Consider the following 21,277-nt stretch of genomic DNA (forward strand, 5'->3'; position numbering starts at 1 on the left):
GAGCCAAACAGCTGAACGTGGCCTATCAGTTTTTTTTAAGACTGTTGGCTCTGTCAACCCGGCAATGGATATAAACGTGATTATAAGTATGTATCACGGCGCGCGCGACGCCGTTTTTATCGCGCAAGAACCTATCGCTGTTATAATACTTAAGGCCGCCCGCGACTTCGTCCGCTTGGAATCATTCCCGCGGGAACTCCGGTATAAAAAGCCTTTATATTATTCTGGGTCTTCAGCTACCTACATACCAAATTTCATCGTAATCGGTTCAGTAGTTTTTGCGTGAAACAGTAACAAACATCCATACTGACATACTCACAAACTTTCGCATTTATAATATAAGTAAGATATATATACGAGTATTAAGTTACGTAAAAAATCACAAACGGCGATCGATTTTCGCGCGTTTAAAACAACAGTTATGAATGTGGATGAAGCGAAGGAAATATGCAGAGATCGTGGCAAGTGGAAAGAGGTAGTCTCTGCCTACCCCTCCGGGAAAGAGGCGTGATTTTATGTATGTATGTATAAAACAGCATCGCGCGTGTAGTAACTAAGGGCTCCGGCACTTGGCAGAACAGTTGTCGCTAACAATAATTGCTAGAAAAAGTTTATATTTATTGTATGCAAGTTATTTCTTTGCTTACACTGTGGTCGCAGCTCTTTCAAACTTTCCTTTGTAAGTATGCCATTTAATTTCTCGTAAACTGTTTGCCGAGTTTTAAATAAGTACTCGGTTGCATGAATCGTGGGGTTCATTAAAAATAATTTGTACAGAATACTTGGTATATATTCGACGGCCTCTGTGGCGCAGCGGTAGTACGCATGTCTGTGACACCGGAGGTCCCGGGTTCGAATCCCGGCCAGGGCATGATGAGAAAAGAACTTTTTCTGATTGGCCTGGGTCTTAGATGTTTATCTATGTAAGTATTTATTATAAAATATAGTATCGTTGAGTTAGTGTCTCGTAACACAAGTCTCGAACTTACTTCGAGGCTAACTCAATCTGTGTAATTTGTCCCGTATATATTTATTTATTTATATATAATATCCCTTGCGGGGTAGACAAAGCCAACAGTCCCGAGGAGACTGATAGGATTTAAAACTATTTGTTTTTTTTTTATATTTTATTATTAGGACTTATAACTAAATAACAGTAACATTCATTGACAAGGATTTTATTACCAAATACTTTTTAGCCGAGCAGCTAAACGTGGCCATTCAGTCTTTTCGGGACTATTGGCTCTGTCTACCCCGTAAGGGATATAGACGTGACTATATGTATTTATGTACTTTTAGATCATTTCGTCGTTCGTACATTCATTCAAATACCACAGAAAAACAAAGGGAAATGTAACAATAGTCCTCATTTTGTTTTCAAAGTCTCGTTTTCGTCAAATGAAATGCTTACAAAGAATCGTTGAACAAAACAAAACCCTTTTTTTTGAGTGTGTGGGTTATATACTTTTTATACATTTACATGTTATGGGCGACTGGGCAAGCAACCTTTGTTGTTGAAAAGCAAATTCTTTACCGTTTATTTTTATAGAATTTTCGGAATAAGTTTTAGGTATGACTCAAAAATTTCCAATTAAAATTGTTTTGTAGCGCTACGTAAAGCTAGAATCGAGATTCAAATAGTAACGGGTAACTAGATCATCTTACACTCTTTTAGAGACTGTTAGATCTGCCTACCCCGTAAGGATTACAGACGTGATTATATGTTTGTATGTTTTGTCGCAAAGGTTCACAAAATTCTGGCTCTCCTCACAAAATAGCAAGCTTCAGTCAGTTTTAGGTATGATAGAAACATAATATTTTGTAAAAAAATTAAAGGAAACAATATCTTGGGTATTTCCCATGCAATGTAACTCCCTAAAAGTCTTGTTTATCTCTGTATGAGATTTAATGAAAATTGGTCTAGTCAGTCTTGTTTCTTCTTATAGCATTACACTGGATTTAATTTTTAACTACTGACTTTGAAGATCGTGGTACTCTAAAAACAGCATGTAAATGCTATTTTACATGCCCTGCACAACTATTTCTATCTAGTTTCTTTAAGCTAGAGTCAGACAATAAAATAACTCAATTTTAATTTAAAAAAAGTCACCGCCAAATAATCCTCATAAAACAAATACGCTTTTCTCTTTGTATAAACGAGTGGAAAACAAGTATCAACTTAATTTACTTAGTGCCATTTACTCGACTAAACAAAGTGAGTATTGTGTTCTTTTAATTCACTAAAAGCATCCCTTTTGTCATCGGCGATGCATCGACATGGAATTCGCTTCATTACCGTGAAAGTTTCTGAAATATTTCTAGTAACTGATTTGAAACTTTAGCGTTGCATTATACTATTAATAAATACTTATGCGAGGGCCGTGTGGTTCCCGGCACCAGTGCAAAGAAGAATAGGACCACTCCTATCGTTTTCATATGTCGATGTCGTAAAAGGCGACTTAGGGAAAGGCTTACAAACTGGGGATTCATTTTTTAGGCGATAGGCTAGCAACCTGTCACTTTTTAAATCTCAATTCTATCATTAAGCCAAATAGCTGAACGTGGCCGATCAGACTTTTCAAGACTGTTGGTTCTGTCTACTCCAAAAGGGATATAGACGTGACCATATGTATGTATGTGGCAATGATTTCGATGAACACATCACAACATAGTAAAAAGCAAAGTCGCTTTCCGCGTCTTTATCCTCTGAGCTGATCGTCGCTGATCTAAGCTTACATACATACAGACATATCTGTATGTATGTAAGCTTAGATCTTAAAAACTACACAACGGATTTTGATGCAATTATTTTTTAATAGATAGAGTGACTCAAGAGGAAGGTTTATTCATATGGTATCAATGTGAAGTCGGGGCGGGGCGCTAGTAACCTACATGAACGACTTATGACGGAACAGAAAATAACTCACGTGTCAGCGACGATCATGATTACGACTGATGAAAAGGAGCATATGAGCATTGAACCAATGTAATCACAAATTGGTTTGGTAACATGAAAGAAACATACAATCATGAAATAAATTACACTGTGTTAAGGGAATGTTGTGATGTGAAAGATGAAGTAGTTACATGAATAGAAAAGGGTATGTAAAGATGGTCTGGTCATGTGGAGAGGATGAGTGAAAGCAGGTTGGCTAAACAGATATACATGGAGAGTGTGGAGGGAAAGGTCGGAGTGGGAAGGCCTAGACGAACGTATCTTGATCAAATTAAGGACGTCCAGGCAAAGGGTCAGGTCAATAGTACCCGAAACCGCCGAGCTTGCATGAAGAGAGTTATGAATGTGGATGAAGCGAAGGAAGTAGAAGTGAGGAGTGGTCCCTGCCTACCCCTCCGGGAAGGAGGCGTCATTTTATGATGATGATGATGATTACACTGTGGGTATCGATCGTCACTATTTGAATCTCAATTCTATCATCAAGTCGAAATGCTGAAGGTGCGTACGTACTTTGATCAAATCGAGAATGTTGATTATTTAAATGATTCACACAAAGTTTATTTTTAACAAAATCCAGATTTTTTATGTATGTGTTTTAAATGTACTTGTGTATTATTCGAACCCAAGAATACCAAGATCTAGTCTTAATAAGCAAACAGCTAAAGTTAAATATAGATTAGAGTCACTAATCAGGTTATAAGAGATTCGCCCACTCGTCTAGACTTTTATGATATTGACTTCGATTTAATCACTACATATCTATACTAATATTATAAAGCTGAAGAGTTTGTTTGAACGCGCTAATCTCAGGAACTGGTTCGAATTGAAACATTATTTTTGCGTTGAATAGACCATTTATGAGATACGAGGAAGGCTTTAGGCTATATTACGTCACGCTGCAACTATAAGGAGCAAAGAAATAATGGAATAAGTGAAAAAAACGGGGAAAAAATCCTTGAGACTTTAATGATGCCCAAAATAACTATTTCACGCGGACGAAGTCGCGGGCACACATACAATATAACAAATTAGGGAGGGATATAGACGTGACTATAGCATATATGCCATGTATATATTTCAAACGAAGCCATTTTAAACCTATTCTCCTTAAATGCAAATAATAATGTACATAAATTAATGAAAAAAGCGGACGTTATAATCCAGCAGTGAACTCAATAACAGTTTAAAGTTAAAATCCCAATTCAGTTGGACTGAATTGTTAACCTGAATTCAGATATTCAGAGACCAATGAAATCTCTTTCCAATGATCGTAACATTAAATTTTATCCCTAGGGAATCTAAGGGGATTCCCGATACGACACTATACTATTTTTTACATTGTTACATGGCTATTAAGATTTATTTAGCTGTACTATATTATCAAACGTATCTAGATCAAATTAAGGACGTCCTGGTAAAGGGTCAGGTCAAGAGTACCCGAAACCGCCGAGTTTGCATGAAGAGAGTTATGAATGTGGACGAAGCAAAGGACGTATGCAGAGATCGTGGCAAGTGGAAAGAGGTAGTCTCTGCTTACCCTACCGTGAAAAAGGCGTGATTTTATGTATGTATGTATGTAATTATATTATTTTTCAAATGATTACTTAAATAAATTTATTATTATCGTATACCAAAGATATTGCAAATGAACCAAAAAAAGTGTGCAGGGAAGTGGGAACTGGAAGAAAAATGGTCTGCCTACCCCTCGGGAAACATGCGCGATGATTGTATACACATTTATCAATAAGACTTTGGGTCATGTTCATGGTCATAAAAAAAATTAAATGATCTAAATAGCAATTGGTTTGGGGCTAAAAATGTGTTTTCACATTTTTTTATATGTATGTTTATAATGCGATAACTTCCGAACCGTTAGTTTGATTCTGATGAAATTTGAAATATATGTGATATCAGTCAATTGAATTTTTACGTTTGTAGGGCATCAAAATCGGTCAAGTTGTACTTGATATATTCACAATTTCACAACAACAACGAAAAACATTAACTAGTATTGTATGTTTTTGATTAACATTATTAATTATTGCTTTGTAATTATACAATCTAATATTAAAAATGCGAAAGTCTGTCCATCTTACTGTTACACTTTCTCAGCTAATGAATACTGTAAGGCCAGTTTTGGTGAAATTTTATCAAATGTCAAAATGGCTCCTCTTTTTTAAAACGCCCACAGTTACCGATTAGAAAAATCTAAATTGGAATAAAGATTTACGATAATTGTAGTTTATAAATTATATTAAAGAGTTATATATGAAATACTATCATTTACCTATAGCAGATATTTCGCCGCTCGAAAATAGGTATCATATAATTATGTAGGTGTCAGGTATTTCGAAAAATCCCACAGGAAATACAGATTCTCCAAACTCTTTTTTATATACACCCAAAATAGATTACGCGTTAAGATTTAACAAACAAACATATAAACATACTTTCGCATTTATCATACAAATTGGGATTACCAATTAAGCTAAAATAAGCAATTCTTAGCTTTTAAGATATTAGTTATACATTCCACTTCCCTATAGAAGACGGGACATCGCTGGTTAAAACTATATATCGGGAATTCCCAGCACATAAAATGGTTCGTCCTGGATCTCCCGACTTTTACGATGATTGATTTCCCGAAGGAAACAGCTGGGACTTACTAGATATACCTACACGATGTATTTGCAAATACTACATACGAATACTTGGATATATTCATTCATTCATTCGCATAATCACGTTTATTTCCTTGCGGGGTAAACAGAGCCGGCAATCTGGATAGACTGATACGTTCGGCTGTTAGGCTTAATGATAGAATTCAGATTCAAATAGTACAAGATTGCTAGCCTAATGCCTCAAAGAAGAATCTAAAGTTTATAAGCCCATCTCTAAGTCGCCTTTGACGATATTCATGGGATATGAAGTGGCTGTTATTTTTATATTAGTGGCGGATAAGTATAAAAATTATATATAGTAATTAGGTGTGCCCGCGACTTCGTCCGCGTGGAATAGTTATTTTGGGCATCATTGAAGCCCTCAAGGATGAATAATTTTCCCCGTTTTTTTCACATTTTCCATTAATTCTACGCTTCTAATAGTTGCAGCGTGATGAAAAATAGCCTTAAGCCTTCCTCGATAAATGGTCTATTAAACACAATTTTTTCAAGTCGAACCAGTAGTTCCTGAGATTAGCGCGTTCAAACAAACAAACAAACTCTTCAGCTTTATAATATTAATATAGATTTAAGCATTTTAAGCAATGTCAACATTCAATGTAGAAATTTTTAAATTTGTCCAAAGTTATTTATCAGTGTTAACAAATCATTAACCGAACAACAAAAATAAAATAAACAAGAAATATAAACTAAATGTTTTTATTTATAACGAGATTATAAATACTTACTTAGTGTACAGTTATTGAATTTAATAATCCAATTGTAACTCGTACACTCGTTTTCAATGACACACATTTCTCGAACCGACATTAGTTTCGCCTACGCGACCTCACAAACAATACCACATAAAACCTAATACCTTTGTTTTAATTAAACGCCTAACTGTAACTTTAAATTTACTCATCATACTCCTGCCGTGCCGTGTGGTTCCCGGCACCAATAAAAAAAGAATAGGACCTCTCCATCTCTTTCCCATGGATCTCGTAAAAGGCGACTAAGGGATAGGCTTAAAAAATTGGGAATCTTTTTTTTAGGCGATGGGCTAGCAACCTGTCACTATTTGAATCTCAATTCTATCATTAGGCTAAATAGCTTAACGTGGCCTATCAGTCTTTTCAAGACTGTTGGCTCTGTCTACCCCGCAAGGTATATAGACGTCATAAAATATATGTATGAATATAACTAACACTTATTGAATGATGGTAAAACCTGCACTAGACGAATGTGTCTATTCCGGTAGTCACCTTTTACGACATTCATGGGAAAGAGATGGAGAGTGGCAAAGTACCGGTTATCATACATCACCACGCTATAATGGATCACAGTTATCACGATATGACCACTATACACATTGTGACAATTATAAAGTTATGTTGAGATGTCCCATAATAATAAATACAAAAAAAAAATTTGTATTTGACAAATTCTAACCCTTTTAACGAGAACATTTTAACTGACAATTTTATGCAAAAATACAAAATTACTCGTAACATCAAATCGACCAATAAGAAGACAGCACATTAATAAAAAAAAAAACCGCGATAGATTCGAATCTTGAAACGAGCAATTTTAAAACTGACAATTTTATGCGAAAAAATACATACATATAAGTTAACGAACTCGAAGACAACAAACACTTCAGAAAAGACACAGAAAAAAAAACGACAAAAGAGAAAAAAAAATATTTTTTCACGAAAATTAAAATTACACACGAAAAGCGGATTATTCACATACACTTTAATTAAAAATCCTGTACACAAAGTGCGGAGTTCGGATTTGTTAGCTACGCGGATCTCGTAGCGCGCGTCTACGCGGATCGCGGCCGCGGCGCTGACTGGAGCCGTCTCTATAGCAGCCGCCGCTACGCCGTAGCTACGTAGCTACGAGACTGAGTGCAGATTAAAAAAGGTACAGATGTGTAAACTTCGTCTGAGACGAAAAAAAAGGCTGTTAAATATGCACGTGTAGGTGCCGTGTGGTTCCCGGCAACAATAGAAAAAAGAATAGGACCACTCTCAACTCTTTCCCGTGGATGTCGTAAAAGGCGACTAAGGGATAGGCTTATAAATTTGAGATTCTACTTTTAGACGACGGGCTAGCAACCTGTCTCTTTACATGAATCTCAATTCTATCAGTAAGCCAAACAGCTGAACGTGGCCTATCAGTATTTTCAAGACTGTCGGCTCTGTCTACCCCGCTAGGGATATAGACGTGATTATATGTATGTATGTAAAATATGCACATATTTTGTGTTTCTCGTTTTTAAAGAAGAGAACGCATACTGTTATGTCCGCGTTATTTTATTTGATTTATATATTTTCGTTCCTATGGAATTTTGAGAAATCCTCTCCTTAAATGCACAACTAAAACTCAGAAGGATGGAAGACTTGTCAACTTTCAAATCTGTAGACTCAACTGATTGGGTTGATGACACTTAAACAGTTTCCTTTGAGAAATATTTATTTGCAATTATAAATTTAATATTTATCTTCAATAACTGTCTGTGAATAGTTTGTGTATCTAGCTTATTGAACCTGTTAAGAAAATTTAGATAGCATCTTGTTTTTCACCTTTAATGATATTCGCGGAATTTGAAACTTATATCTATTTAATTGAAAGTTTACAAAAAATACTATGCATACATACATATAATCACGTCTATATTCTTTGCGGGAAAAACAGAGCCAACAGTCTTGAAAAGACTGACACGTTCAGTTGTTCGGCTTAATGATAGAATTAAGATTTAAATAGTGACAGTTTGCTAGTCCATCGCCTAAAAGAAGAATCCCAAGTATAAGCCTATCCCTTAATCGCCTTTTATGACATGCATGGGAACGAAATGGAGTGATCCTATTCTTTTTTTTTATCGGTGCCGGGAATCCAACGGCACTAAAAAATATCACATGGATCTTTCTACTTAAGATGCAAAATTGACTCATCCGAACAATTTTTAATTTGCTCTGAGTCTCTCGTGAACGTGTGAAGTCATGTTTCGTTTAAAATTGATGAGTTTTCATGACGAAAATTTGACTTGTACGTACCTTTATACATAATTCATGGGTCTAAACTCCAAAACTGAAACAACGCGTTTGGAATCTAGTGACACGTGTCAGTATTGAAATCGTGGCGGATTTGACACGCATTGCTTTTGCCTAACTACGAAAGGAGTTTGTTGTTTTTCTAATCTATGTAGTATATCTATGCTAATAAATATAAAGCTGAAGAGTTTGTTTGTTTTTTTGTTTGAACGCGCTAATCTCAGGAACTACTGGTTCAAATTAAAAAAATATTTTTGTGTTGAATATACCATTTATCGAGGAAGGCTTAAGGCTATATAGCATCACGCTGCAACTATAAGGAGCACAGAAATAATGGAAAATGTGAAAAAAAAACGGGGGAAAATTATTAATCCTTGAGAAAACTACTACCAACCGAAAATAACTATTCCACGCGGACGAAGTCGCAGGTACAGCAAGTTAATTATAAATATCTATGTATATTAGAGTATCTATGTATAAAATATGTTTCAATAAATATAAGATCTCAATCCTTACCCTATTCACGATAGTATCGACACAGATGTGGTGACGAATTGGCCCTGAATTAATCATGAACCGGTAATAAGGCCTTGCAGGCCCCAACACGAGTCTGGTCGGCCGGTTAACTATGCATTAACCGGTTAGGGCGCTAATGGAACCAGATTTCAAGTTCCGAATTCATTAGCCATTGGAGGGTTAATCATTGTTGGTCTGATTGGTTTAACGGTTAATGTTGAAGGGTTAAGTTTAATCTAAAATTATAAGTCTCGGCAATGTTAAGCTATGTAGATCAATGTGAGACTTGTCACTGTTGGCACTGTCTACCACGTGAGAAATAAAGACGTGATAATTATTATGTACGCTCGTTTTAAGTAATATTTATAGTAATTCAAACACAATAAAATAACAACATACATACATATGGTCACGTCTATATCCCTTGTGGGTCAGACAGAGCCAATAGTCTTGAAAAGACTGATAGGCCACGCTCAGCTATTTGGCTTAATGATAGAATTGAGATTCAAATAGGGATAGGTTGCCAGCCCATCGCCTAAAAAAAGATTCCTAAGTTGGTAAGCCTATCCCTTAGTCGCCTTTTACGACATCCATAGAAAAGAGATGGAGTGGTCCTATTCTTTTTTGCACTGGTGCCGGGAACCACGCGGCACAAATGAAATAACAACCACTTAGATAAAGTAGTTTTCATCTGAATATATAGAAAGACGTTCTGGCAAAAGGTCCGGTCAAGAGTATCCGAAACCGTCGAGCTTGCATACATACATACATAAAATCACTTTACTTTCCCGGAGGGGTAGGCAGAGACTACCTCTTTCCACTTGCCACGATCTTGCCACGGTCGAGCTTGCATGAAGAGAATTATTAGTTATGTGGATGAAGCGGACGAAGTTGGCAGAAGTATGATGAGTCGGAGGTTGTATTCATGCTCCAGTCCGTGAAATCTTTGTAATCGCGATTTAGAATATTAGCTGCTATTGGCTGAACGCGTCAATTTCTTCGCGACGATTGACAATTGACATTTATTCGACAGCTTTAAGTAATTTTGATAACGTAACAGATAGATAGAAGAATACTTTGCAATTTTAATATTAGTATCGTTAAATTAATTAGCATAATGTAATTACATGAAAGTGAAGTGACTTTGTGAAGATTTATTAACATAAATTTGGAAGCACTTAAAGTCATGAAGTGATACCTACTTTTGGCAGAAATTGTCGCGAATGTTTGATCAAGCGTTACATCAAATATTTGTCAAAGCAAAGCGACACCGACAACATACAGGAAATATTATACGGAGGTCAAGCTTTTTACAATCGTACAATAACGTTAAGACAACTTTTATTAATGAAAATTATTTTCTATTTATTTATTGATTGTTGTAAAAGCATATCGTTACGGGAGATACTGTTTTTACTACGCTTTTATTAGCTTGGGTTGTATGTATGTATGTATGTATGTATGTAACGGAATCTTTGAGCTTAATTTTCACTGATTTCTAAACGTCTGATCAACTTGGAACTTTGCACACGTATCAAGGACCGATGACAATGCAATATTTTGATAAGAGTTTCTCATTATCCTTATTAAAACTGCCAGGATTAATAAATTCATTTTTAGATCCTTCGTATGAGAGTAAAAGAGACAGAGATAGCACCAGTGCCAGTAATCTCCATACAAGAAACCAAGAAGTTCTGACGTATAATGAGTCAAAAAGAGATGTAATATATTTCCATATAATGTTACTATTAACCTGAGGCTTCTTTATTTCATCGCATTGCTCCATTTAGAATTACCATTAGAAACCATAGTAGAATTAGTAGAATATTTTAAAACAATAAAAAATATATAAGTAATAAAACAAAAGTAATAAATGAAAATTGAACAACTAAATTTACAAAAATACAAGAATAAAGTTACTACCTACAGAACTTTGCGATATTTAATACGTATTTAACATATTAATTCAATTTTTGAATTAACATTAGGTAGGTATCTTTTGCCTATTTATAATAGCAACACTGTAATACTCGTTTGGAAAATGAGTGACAGTTTTTTATGTCAAATAAGTTTTGCAGTAAGTTTTGTTTTGAATTCGATTAGAAAACCTGTAAACTTTCTTTCTGTTTTTTTTTTATACCGGTGCCTGTGTATTTACCTATTTGCACTTTGTTTTGTGCTGATAACTTGTCGTTATTTGGAGTTTGGAATCTTCCGTTGAGTCGAGCTTTGTTCTTCCGGATATTCGTGTGATTTTATCATCTGAGATTGGACTCTGACTGTGTTTACTGTGTTGTGCAGATATTTTGAGATAGGACTCCTGTAAAAAGTACCTTATTATTTGAGATAGGAGTCCCAAGTTTGTGTTTGTTTTTGTGAAAGACAGATTTTACAACAAAAGTGCCACGATGTCTTCAGATAAACTTTGTTGTGTTCCTGGTTGTAAAGGCAGTGGAGGTATGTTTGAAATATTTTTGTTCCTGTATCAATCTGCCTCTTAATCTTGTGGTTTGATTCCTGGCAAGGCCACAATCGAAAATTATTACGTTTGCTGGATAGTCAAAAATATTATTAACAGTGATTTATCACTATAAAATTCTTTTCAACTGGGTTTAACAATCATCATACATACATATAATCACGTCTATATCCCTTGCGGGGTAGACAGAGCCAACAGTCTTGTAAAGACTGATAGGCCACATTCAGCTATTTGGCTTTAAGATAGAATTGAGATTCAAATAGTGACAGGTTGCAAGCCCATCGCCTAAAAAAGAATCATGATGATGAGAATATTATGAGATTAATCCAATCAGGCCACATATAACTTTAAGAAAGTTAGTTGTGAAAACCTCCGGCGATGGGCGCATGGTTGCGAAAGTCTTTTCTAGTAAGATAGTTATACCAGAAGTGTTAACTTCCAAAAAATAATTGTATAAAAAAACTAAAAAACTACCCGTTTTATTGCAAATCGAACTAAAAAATAGAAAATAAATAATAGTTTAAAAAAAACTAAAAAACTACGCTTTCATTGCTAATCAAACTAAAAAATAGAAAATAAAAATTAATGACAAAGGAATTCAGTAGTAGTAAGTCGAACAATCAGTTATAGTCAGTTGTAGTAGTAATTACCTTGGATTAAAATTATAACAAAATTAAATTTATAAACAAAACAATTTAAATCAGAGTAAAAAGCGTGGGGTGCATTTTACTTCATTTTCATAACTCTCTTGTCATAAATATATGCTAATAGAATGATTTTAATATTTACTACATCAGGCACCCCACGCTTTTTACTCTGATTTAAATTGTTTTGTTTATAAATTTAATTTCGTTATAATTTTAATCCGAGGTAATTACTACTACAACTGACTATAACTGATTGTTCGACTTGCTACTACTATTTCCTTTCCTACTAATTCCTTTGTCATTAATTTTTATTTTCTATTTTTTAGTTTGATTAGCAATAAAAGCGTAGTTTTTTAGTTTTTTTTAATTAGAGTTTACAATTGAATTATTAAGATTATAAGTTAGTTATGCGATTTAGCCCTGTTTATTGCTCTTCATATTAATTATTTATATTACCCACGTTTTAGGACAATATTGAAATATGTAGAAAGAATCGTCCATCTTTGAAAGATGATTAGTTTACTTAAATTACCAATTTAAAAAAATGTTAAGCACATAATTTTTTAGTATGTAATAACATACCGATTTTTTTTAACTCTTTTCACTCTATTACCTTGTGTTAGGGCTAGGGGCTAGGACTCTTTTTATTTCTACTCCGTAATCCACTCGACCTTGTCAGTTGAGTGACACAATATTGGCACATGTCTCATGTGGTGAGACGCGATAAAATGAGAACGAGAGTAATGGCATGTATTTGGGTTTATTTCTATTTATACATGGATGATGTTGTGATTTCAGCTGAGAATTTCGAGTATTTCCTTATTGGATATTCATTATAACAATAGCCGTTTGTGTTCTTGGCACTGCATCACAGTTCAGGGTTCAAATCCCGGTAAGGTGATGATGGAAAAAAAAGTTTGTATGATATTTGTTATGAAAAATTTTTTTGACAGAGAATTTTTTTTGAAGCGACAGTTTGTTAGCGCTAGCCGATTGCCTAAAAGAAGAATCTCAAGTTCATAAGCCTGTCCCTTAAATAACTTAAAACCATAATTATAACCAAGATTACAATTAAAATCACATTTAGTTATTCGCACGATCGTGCGAATAATTTTCGTGCCAATCGACTACTAACCCCTCATTCATATCATGGCGTATTCCATTTATAAATGAATTTTATTTTTGTGCCGTGTGGTTCCTGGCACCAATACAAAAAAGAATAGGACCACTCCATCTCTTTCCCATGGATGTCGAAGGCGACTAAGAGATAGGCTTACAAACTTGGGATTCTATTTTAGGCGATTCGGTCTACCCCGCAAGGAATATAGACGTGACCATATGTATGTATGTATGTATGAAACTTTAATACGAACCCAACAGCTTTAAGTCATCAGACCTTGGCTCCAGGCCATAATAGATTGACTCACGCACGTCTAGCGCCCACTATACTATTATTTAATGAACTAGGTAACCGACATCTAAAGCCACATCAATTATTTGATTTTGAACTTAATAGCATTCCTTTTAAGACACAAATTCTAGTTTCAACAATAAAACAAATGAAATTCGCAGTCTATTATTTTTGTGATTGGTGTTTGAATTTTATTAAATAAAAAATAAGGTCGAAATTTCTTTGATGTTGTTGTATAGTCTTTATGAATGAGCTCTCTGCGCCTACGCATAGGCCTTGAGTAAATCGTTTCGTTTGTAATGAAAGTGAGGCTGGCTCGAGTGGGAAGGCGATAAATTTGGAAGCTTGGACTCCTTTCGATTGTGTGATTATTATATTAGAACTAGCTTTTGCCCGTAGCTTCGTTCGCGTAAATTTAGCGCCAACCCATTAATCCCACGGGATCAAGGGAAAAAAGAACCCTATGTCCTTCTAATGAGTCCTAATTATATATGTATACGCAGGATTACCAAAAAGATGCAAAAAATTGTCGAATCAGTTTGAAGTAAAATTATAATTATAATTAATATGCCCTGAAAAAAAATATATGAAAAGAAAGACAAAGTTGGATCTATAAATAATGTTACAACTATGTTCCCTAACATTTATCCGTAAAATTACCTGAAACAAACAAAAAAAAAATTATCAATTTAAATCATTCAAACAAAAATCAGTATAAGTTTTCTGAGTTTAATATATACATACATAAAATCACGCCTCTTTCCCGGAGGGGTAGGCAGAGACTACCTTCAATAATAATAATATCTCTTTAATACATACATTATTTTTAATACAAAACGATGGTATTAAAGCGGGGAAAAACTTAGGTAAAAACAAAATTACAAAATTTTTATTCATTATTATAGGACACTTCATAATATCACTTAATAATTGTCATATCTTTTAGTTTCACAACATTGGTTGACGTAAAATAAATTACTTTAAACTAAGTTTACTGCCGCTTCCGAAGCGTCAGTGCGCAAGAAGCGGTAACAAACTGCACTGCAGCATTTTCTTGATTGACCATAATAATCTACTTAAGATCACACACTAAGCTTTTTATTCGCTATCAGACAACAATCATGTCGATACGAGTAAATAAAAAGCGCCAACGAATATGCTTAAAAAAGTCAGTTACAAATATTTCTCTGCTGATTTATTTAATTAACATTGTTATACCCCACAATACCGTATGAACTGTTTCGTTAAAAATACCAAGTTAAGTTTTAATGTAAAACACTCGAAAATAGGTTTTATTGCACCAAAATAAGGGTTATAAGGTTACCTTGGTTTTTTAGTTAAAGAGCGTTTGGCGAAATCCCAGTCGCAGTGGAAATGCAAAGTTCCACTGTGTAGCAATTACATACATACATACATACATATGATCACGTCTATATCCCTAGCGGGGTAGACAGAGCCACCAGTCTTGAAAAGACTGATAGGCCACGTTCAGCTGTTTGGCTTAGTGATAGAATTGAGATTCAAATAGTGACAGGTTGCTAGCCCATCGCCTAAAAGAGGAATCCCAAGTTTATAAGCCTATCCCTTAGTCGCCTTTTACGACATCCGTGTGAAAGAGATGGAGTGGTCCTATTCTTTTTTGTAATGGTGCCGGGAACCACACGGCACCATGTAGCAATTAGTTTGAAAAAATAGCGGTTCCGTAGGGTTGACGAAGATATTTTCCACTAAGTAACTCCTGCCCGCGATTTCATTCGCGTCGAATATCTACAAGTAAACCGTTCAAATTCAAAATTTAAATAAAAAAATTTTGCTCCTTATTATGGGCATATTTTTTTGTGCCCTGTGGTTCCCGGCACTAATAGAAACAAAATAGGGTCTCTTTGCTATGGATGATGTAAAAGGGGACTAAAGAATAGGCTTATAAACTTGAGATTCTTTTTTTTGGTGACGGGCTAGCCACTTGTCACTATTTGAATCTCAATTCTCAAATTGTAGATGGCGCCAAATTCGTACGTGTTAATGGCGCTAAATTCACGCGGACGAAGCTGCGGGTAAAATCTAGATCCCTATATGGATAACCTATAATACTTCAATATACAAAATGGATGTTACTGTTAACCCTGTGACTGCAGAGTGTACGCGACATATGTCTGACTTGAGCTGTAGCTATGGCGACCGTTTGAGGGGTTAATAAGGGTGAAATGTGACCGAACTAATGTTTCGACAATTAGGGTTTTGTAGTTGCCTCGCTGTAACGTATGTGATTATAGGGTGTATTTATTTTAATATTATTTCTAAATGAAAATGGAGTCACAAAATTAAGATAAATTGATATTACACAGATTGAGTTAGCCTCGCCGTGTGGTACCCAGCACCAATAGAAAAAGAATAGGACCACTCCATCTCTTTCCCATTGATGTCGTAAAAGGCGACTAAGGGATAGCCTTTTTAACTTGGATTCTTCTTTTGGGCGACGGGCTAGCAACCTGTCACTATTTGAATCACAATTCTATCATAAGCCAAGCAGCTGAGCGTGGCCTTTCAGACTTTTGGTGACTGTTGGCTCTGTCTACCCGCGGGGGATGTACACGTGATTACATGTTATGTTGAGTTACCCTGAAAGTAAATTTGATACTTGTGTTACGTGATACTAACTCAAAAATAATTAATACTTATATAGCTAAAGATCGCCCCAGGGCAATCTAAAAAAGGCGTGTTCTCAAACTATCCTGGCCGGGATTCGAACCCAAGACATACTGTTTCACAGACAAACGCACTACCGCTGCGCCACTGAGACCGTCAGAGATAAAATTTATAATACTAGCGGCCCGCCCCGGCTTCGCACGGGTGGACATATTTTTGTGTTTTATATTTTTGAAATAAATTTATTTCAAAACAAATTTATGCCTATGTCACTTTCTCTATCTGTGCCAAATTTTATCAAAATCGGCCCAGTAGTTTTTGAGTTTATTCCACACAAACATACAAAAATACAAATCTTTCCTCTTTATTATTAGTGTGGATGTGGATTGGTTAAGATAATCCAAAAATTACCCACTCCAAAGCGAATTCACTTATTTTTAAGTGACAGTTCATCAAAGTATGTTTATCCCCTTATCAAACGGTCGCTTAGCAACGGCACGCTTCGAGAATTTTCTAATTTCACAGAATTTCACCCTTTGGCGGGGATTACAAAAAACCAGTTAATGAAGACCCCTCCGTGAGGAACAATCCGATACATGATTGGTCAAGTTTATTAGTATTTAATAAGATGTAAGGATCACATTAATTTGGTTGCTCGTTTTCTTGTGTTACCATGTGGGTTGAATGTAATGGCTTCTTTGCGGTTGTGATAAGACACGATTTTTGGCATTTTAAATTAAATATTTGTTCTTATTTTAGACAAACATATATGTCTTTTATTGTTATTGCCAAATATGCTTGGAAGTTTGCCGAGTGTATTCCGTTCCGACACTTTATAATAGTACCACACCATCTTTCCAATGGATATCGTAGGCGACTAAGGGATAGGCTTATAAACTTGCGATTCTTCTTTTAGGCGACGGGCCTAGCAACCTGTCACTATTTGAATCTCAATTCTAACATTAGGCCAAATAGCTCAATGTGGCCTGATAGTCTTTTCAAGACTGTTGGCTCTGTCTACCCCGCAAGGGATATAGACGTGATTATATGTATGTATGTATGCCTTCGCTCGTTGATTGAAAACAATGCCACGTCTTAATCATAACAGAATCTTGCATATACCCACGTTCCAAAAACCAGGCAAGACTAAGTTTAATCGGGAATTCAGTTCGAAGCAAGTTTTCGGATTAGGGATGCAAATTTGCATCCTGAAAACCTTAACGACGTAAGATGCAATCAGTGCCTAGCTCAAAACACTACTGTTTCAGCTGTGGTCCAAGTTACGAGAGAATGTTTTGAAAGAATTTCTAGAATCACCTAGATTTTTTAATCGTTTTAGTAAAAAAAGGTATTCAAGAAATGCTTACTCTTAGAACTACTTATTAAGATTTCGACGATTTTGAAGGCCTCTGTGGCGCAGCGGTAATACGCTTGTCTGTGACACCGGAGGTCCCGGGTTCGAATTTCGGTCAGGGCATGATGAGAAAAGATTAATTTCTGATTGGCCTGCGTCTTGGATGTTTATCTATATAAGTATTTATTTTTAAATATAGTATCGTTGAGTTAGTATCTCGTTACACAAGTCTCGAACCTACTTCGAGGCATACTCAATCTGTGCAATTTGTCCCATATATATTTATTTATTTATTTATACTATCTTATAATGTCAAAACATATACATTATTTATAAAAGTACCTATTAAGTAAAAAATTTATTATATATATGTTTATAATATTGTGTAAATTGTAGGATACAGGAAATCAATATCAGGTAAGCAAGGGGTCTACCCAACACGGAAAAACATAGAAAGGGGTTTACGACACGAAAAAGTTTGGGGAACTCTGTTCTAGAACTGCTAGCCCGATGGAAATGCTGCAGTGTAGTTTGTTCCACCGCTTTTTCTACACAAGCGCTTTGGAAGCGGTAGAAGTTATAATTAGATTTAAGTGATGTGACGTCAGTAAGTGATAACTTGTATCCAATTTTGAAAATAAATCTATTCTATACATATTATATATTCTATTCTATTGCCGTGTGGTTCCCGGCACCAATACAAAAAAGAATGGGACACACAAGAATGGGGCTTAAATTGTTGGGATTCTTTTTTAGGCGATGGGCTAGCAACCTGTCACTATTTGAATCTCAATTCTATCTTAAAGCCAAATAGCTGAACGTGGCCTATAAGTCTTTACAAGACTGTTGGCTCTGTCTACCCCGCAAGGGATATAGACGTGATTATATGTATGTATGTATTCTATTCTAACTTGCACCACAGCCTCATTCAGCTCACCTTGCAATATTTTAAAGTTGTGAACGCTAACGGCTCCTATAGGGGGCACAATTAGCCCGAGGAGATATTAAGCAGTTGCTTCATTTAGTGCAGACAGGTAGAAATATGCTGATAGCTTTTTGATTGGTTTCTTCAGATTTATTTCTTTGATTAAGGACGTCCTGGTAAAGGGTCAGGTCAAAAGTACCCGAAACCGCCGAGCTTGCATGAAGAGAGTTATGAATGTGGATGAAGCGAAGGAAATATGCAGAGATGGTGGCAAGTGGAAAGAGGTAGTCTCTGCCTACCCCTCCGGGAAAGAGGCGTGATTTTATGTATGTATGTATTTCTTTGATAAAAATAATTTATTATACTAGCTGTGCCCGCGACTTCACCCGCGTGGAATAGTTATTTTGGGCATCATTGAAGCCTTCAAGGATGAATAATTTACCCCGTCTTTTTCACATTTTCCATTATTTTTCGCTCCTAATAGTTGCAGCGTGATTTTATATAGCCTATATATAGCCTTTTAGCATTCCTCGATAAATGGTCTATTCAATACAAAAATAACTTTTCAATTCCAACCAGTAGTTCCTGAGATTAACGCGTTCAAACAAACAAACAAACAACTCATCAGCTTTATAATATTAGTATAGATATGTTTATGGTCCTTACAGGAATGTAAGGTGAATTGGAAGGATTAATTGAGCATTGCAAATTCCCGCTAGATGACGCTCTATATTTAATGAATTAATCTGCCTGTTTTATATCAAGATTTTTGTATAAACTTAGTAGGACAAGATAAGATAAAAATATTTATCATATCAATTACTTGTCATTGTGTAATTTGTCCTGTATGCATTACATATTTGTCTTTTAAATGTACTAATTTTTTATAATTTTTTTTTGTTTTATTTTTTATATATATTTAATGTAAAAATAAGTATAATATACGTGGATAACTAAAAGCAAAAAAAATCTTAATCAAAAAATTTAAATAAAAAACACACAAGTACATTCAATTCTTAGTGTTTTAAGAGAATAAAGTTACATAAAAATCTTAATAGTAAAAATAAAAAGAAAAAAAAATTTTTTATAGCAGAGCGTAGTTTCGATCTACGGACCTCTGGGTTATGGGCCCAGCACGCTTCCACTGCGCCACTCTGCTCTTGAGGTAACCGACGAAATTAACGCTCAGTTGCCGCGCGACCGGTGTCTACAGCGCATGCGTGACGTCAGCTAATGTTACATCATTTTAGTGAAGTATAATGACCGTTGTATCTATTTTTATCTTTGTTAGATACTTAAATTTTTTATTTACTTAATCACGTTACAATAACATGTTTCTTCTTCTCTTACAAGGTAGAGCCAATAGTCACAAGAATTACTTTTAATTAAGTTCAAATTCGCATGGCAAATAAATAAATGAAAAATGGCGACGGGCGGAACAATTCGTCCTTTCATTTTTATGGGTCCTATTCGGACGGTAATAAACTGTGTAAAACAAAGGAAATGAAGGCTAAGTAGAGAGAATGACACAATGTTTGAAGCAAAAAAATCGGACTTTGCCTACGCCATTTTTAAACCGTAAAAGTGTTATGCAATAGGTAGTGTTAATGTTTTTAGATGGGTTTAAATAAATTTTAAGTTAATTTATGTATTACGTTAATTCATTATAGGGGTTTCTTACTTAATTTATAAATAAATAATTATAAATATATATAGGACAAATAACACTGATTTGAGAATGAAAGTCTTCTTTTTTTATGTGTTTTGTATCAGTAATTGACCATACGTTTCTCATACATAGCGCTATTTTTTATAGGGTTGTTAGACTTCCAAATTTATTAATCCTATTTCATATTATCCTGTTGGAGTTGCGTCTTCACCTCTATAAACAGGTACCCGGAGTCCGTCTCCGACCAGGATGCTGAAGTTACCCACTCCCTTAGACAAGGTCTTAACAGACAGATTGAGATGACAGTAAAAAACACTAACATTCACCTTCGAATAAGTATAATTTTTTTTATACTAATCTATTCACTCTAGATTTTAAACAATTTTCATCATAGGTAACACAAATTTACTTGGTCCCTTACAGCATACCACCCAGCATACAGCCCAGGCCACAGGATGCATATCAAAGTAATGTTGCCAAAATTAAAGTGGTCTCCCAATTTCCCGGGAAAAATAACAACACCTGTCCCCTCCGTGTGTAATGGCGCGAAGATTTATCACTCGCGTGGAATTTTAATGTTGCCATGTGACAAAAATGCTGTTTGATGGCTTTTTGTGAGGTTTTAACGGCTGGTTCGAGTTGTTTTTTTTTAAAGACCATTATGGAATAGACAAAGCTTCGATAATAAAAAATAGTCCCTAATGGAAATAGTTTAATAATTATAATGTGTGATAAAATTTATAGTAATGTTCTTTGGTGCTATGGACTAATATCTTGCACTTGAATATTATAGAATGTATTTTCTATTATAATTTTTTTTAATAACCAAATTAAAACCGCTTTGATGTTTATAAAAAGCTTAATTTTCATCCAGTTTTATTTTATTCCGTTTTATTGATTATTTACTTATTTTATTTCTATATGGCAACAAACATTTCATGGATCCCTTGAAGTT

The 21,277-nt window shown here is 35.0% G+C and overlaps 1 protein-coding gene and 1 non-coding gene across 2 annotated transcripts in view; both read right to left on the bottom strand.

Moving 5' to 3' along the window:
• LOC132902561 (uncharacterized protein CG43867) overlaps positions 1-21,277 on the bottom strand; it is a 358,449-nt gene that overhangs the window by 126,702 nt on the left and 210,470 nt on the right. The gene's annotated exons all lie outside the window — the stretch shown is intronic.
• Positions 19,741-19,812, bottom strand: Trnam-cau (transfer RNA methionine (anticodon CAU)). The gene has a single exon. It is a non-coding gene; the product is annotated as a tRNA-Met (tRNA).

Source organism: Amyelois transitella, chromosome 15, assembly GCF_032362555.1.
Source record: "Amyelois transitella isolate CPQ chromosome 15, ilAmyTran1.1, whole genome shotgun sequence".
NCBI classification, from domain to species: Eukaryota; Metazoa; Arthropoda; class Insecta; order Lepidoptera; family Pyralidae; genus Amyelois; species Amyelois transitella.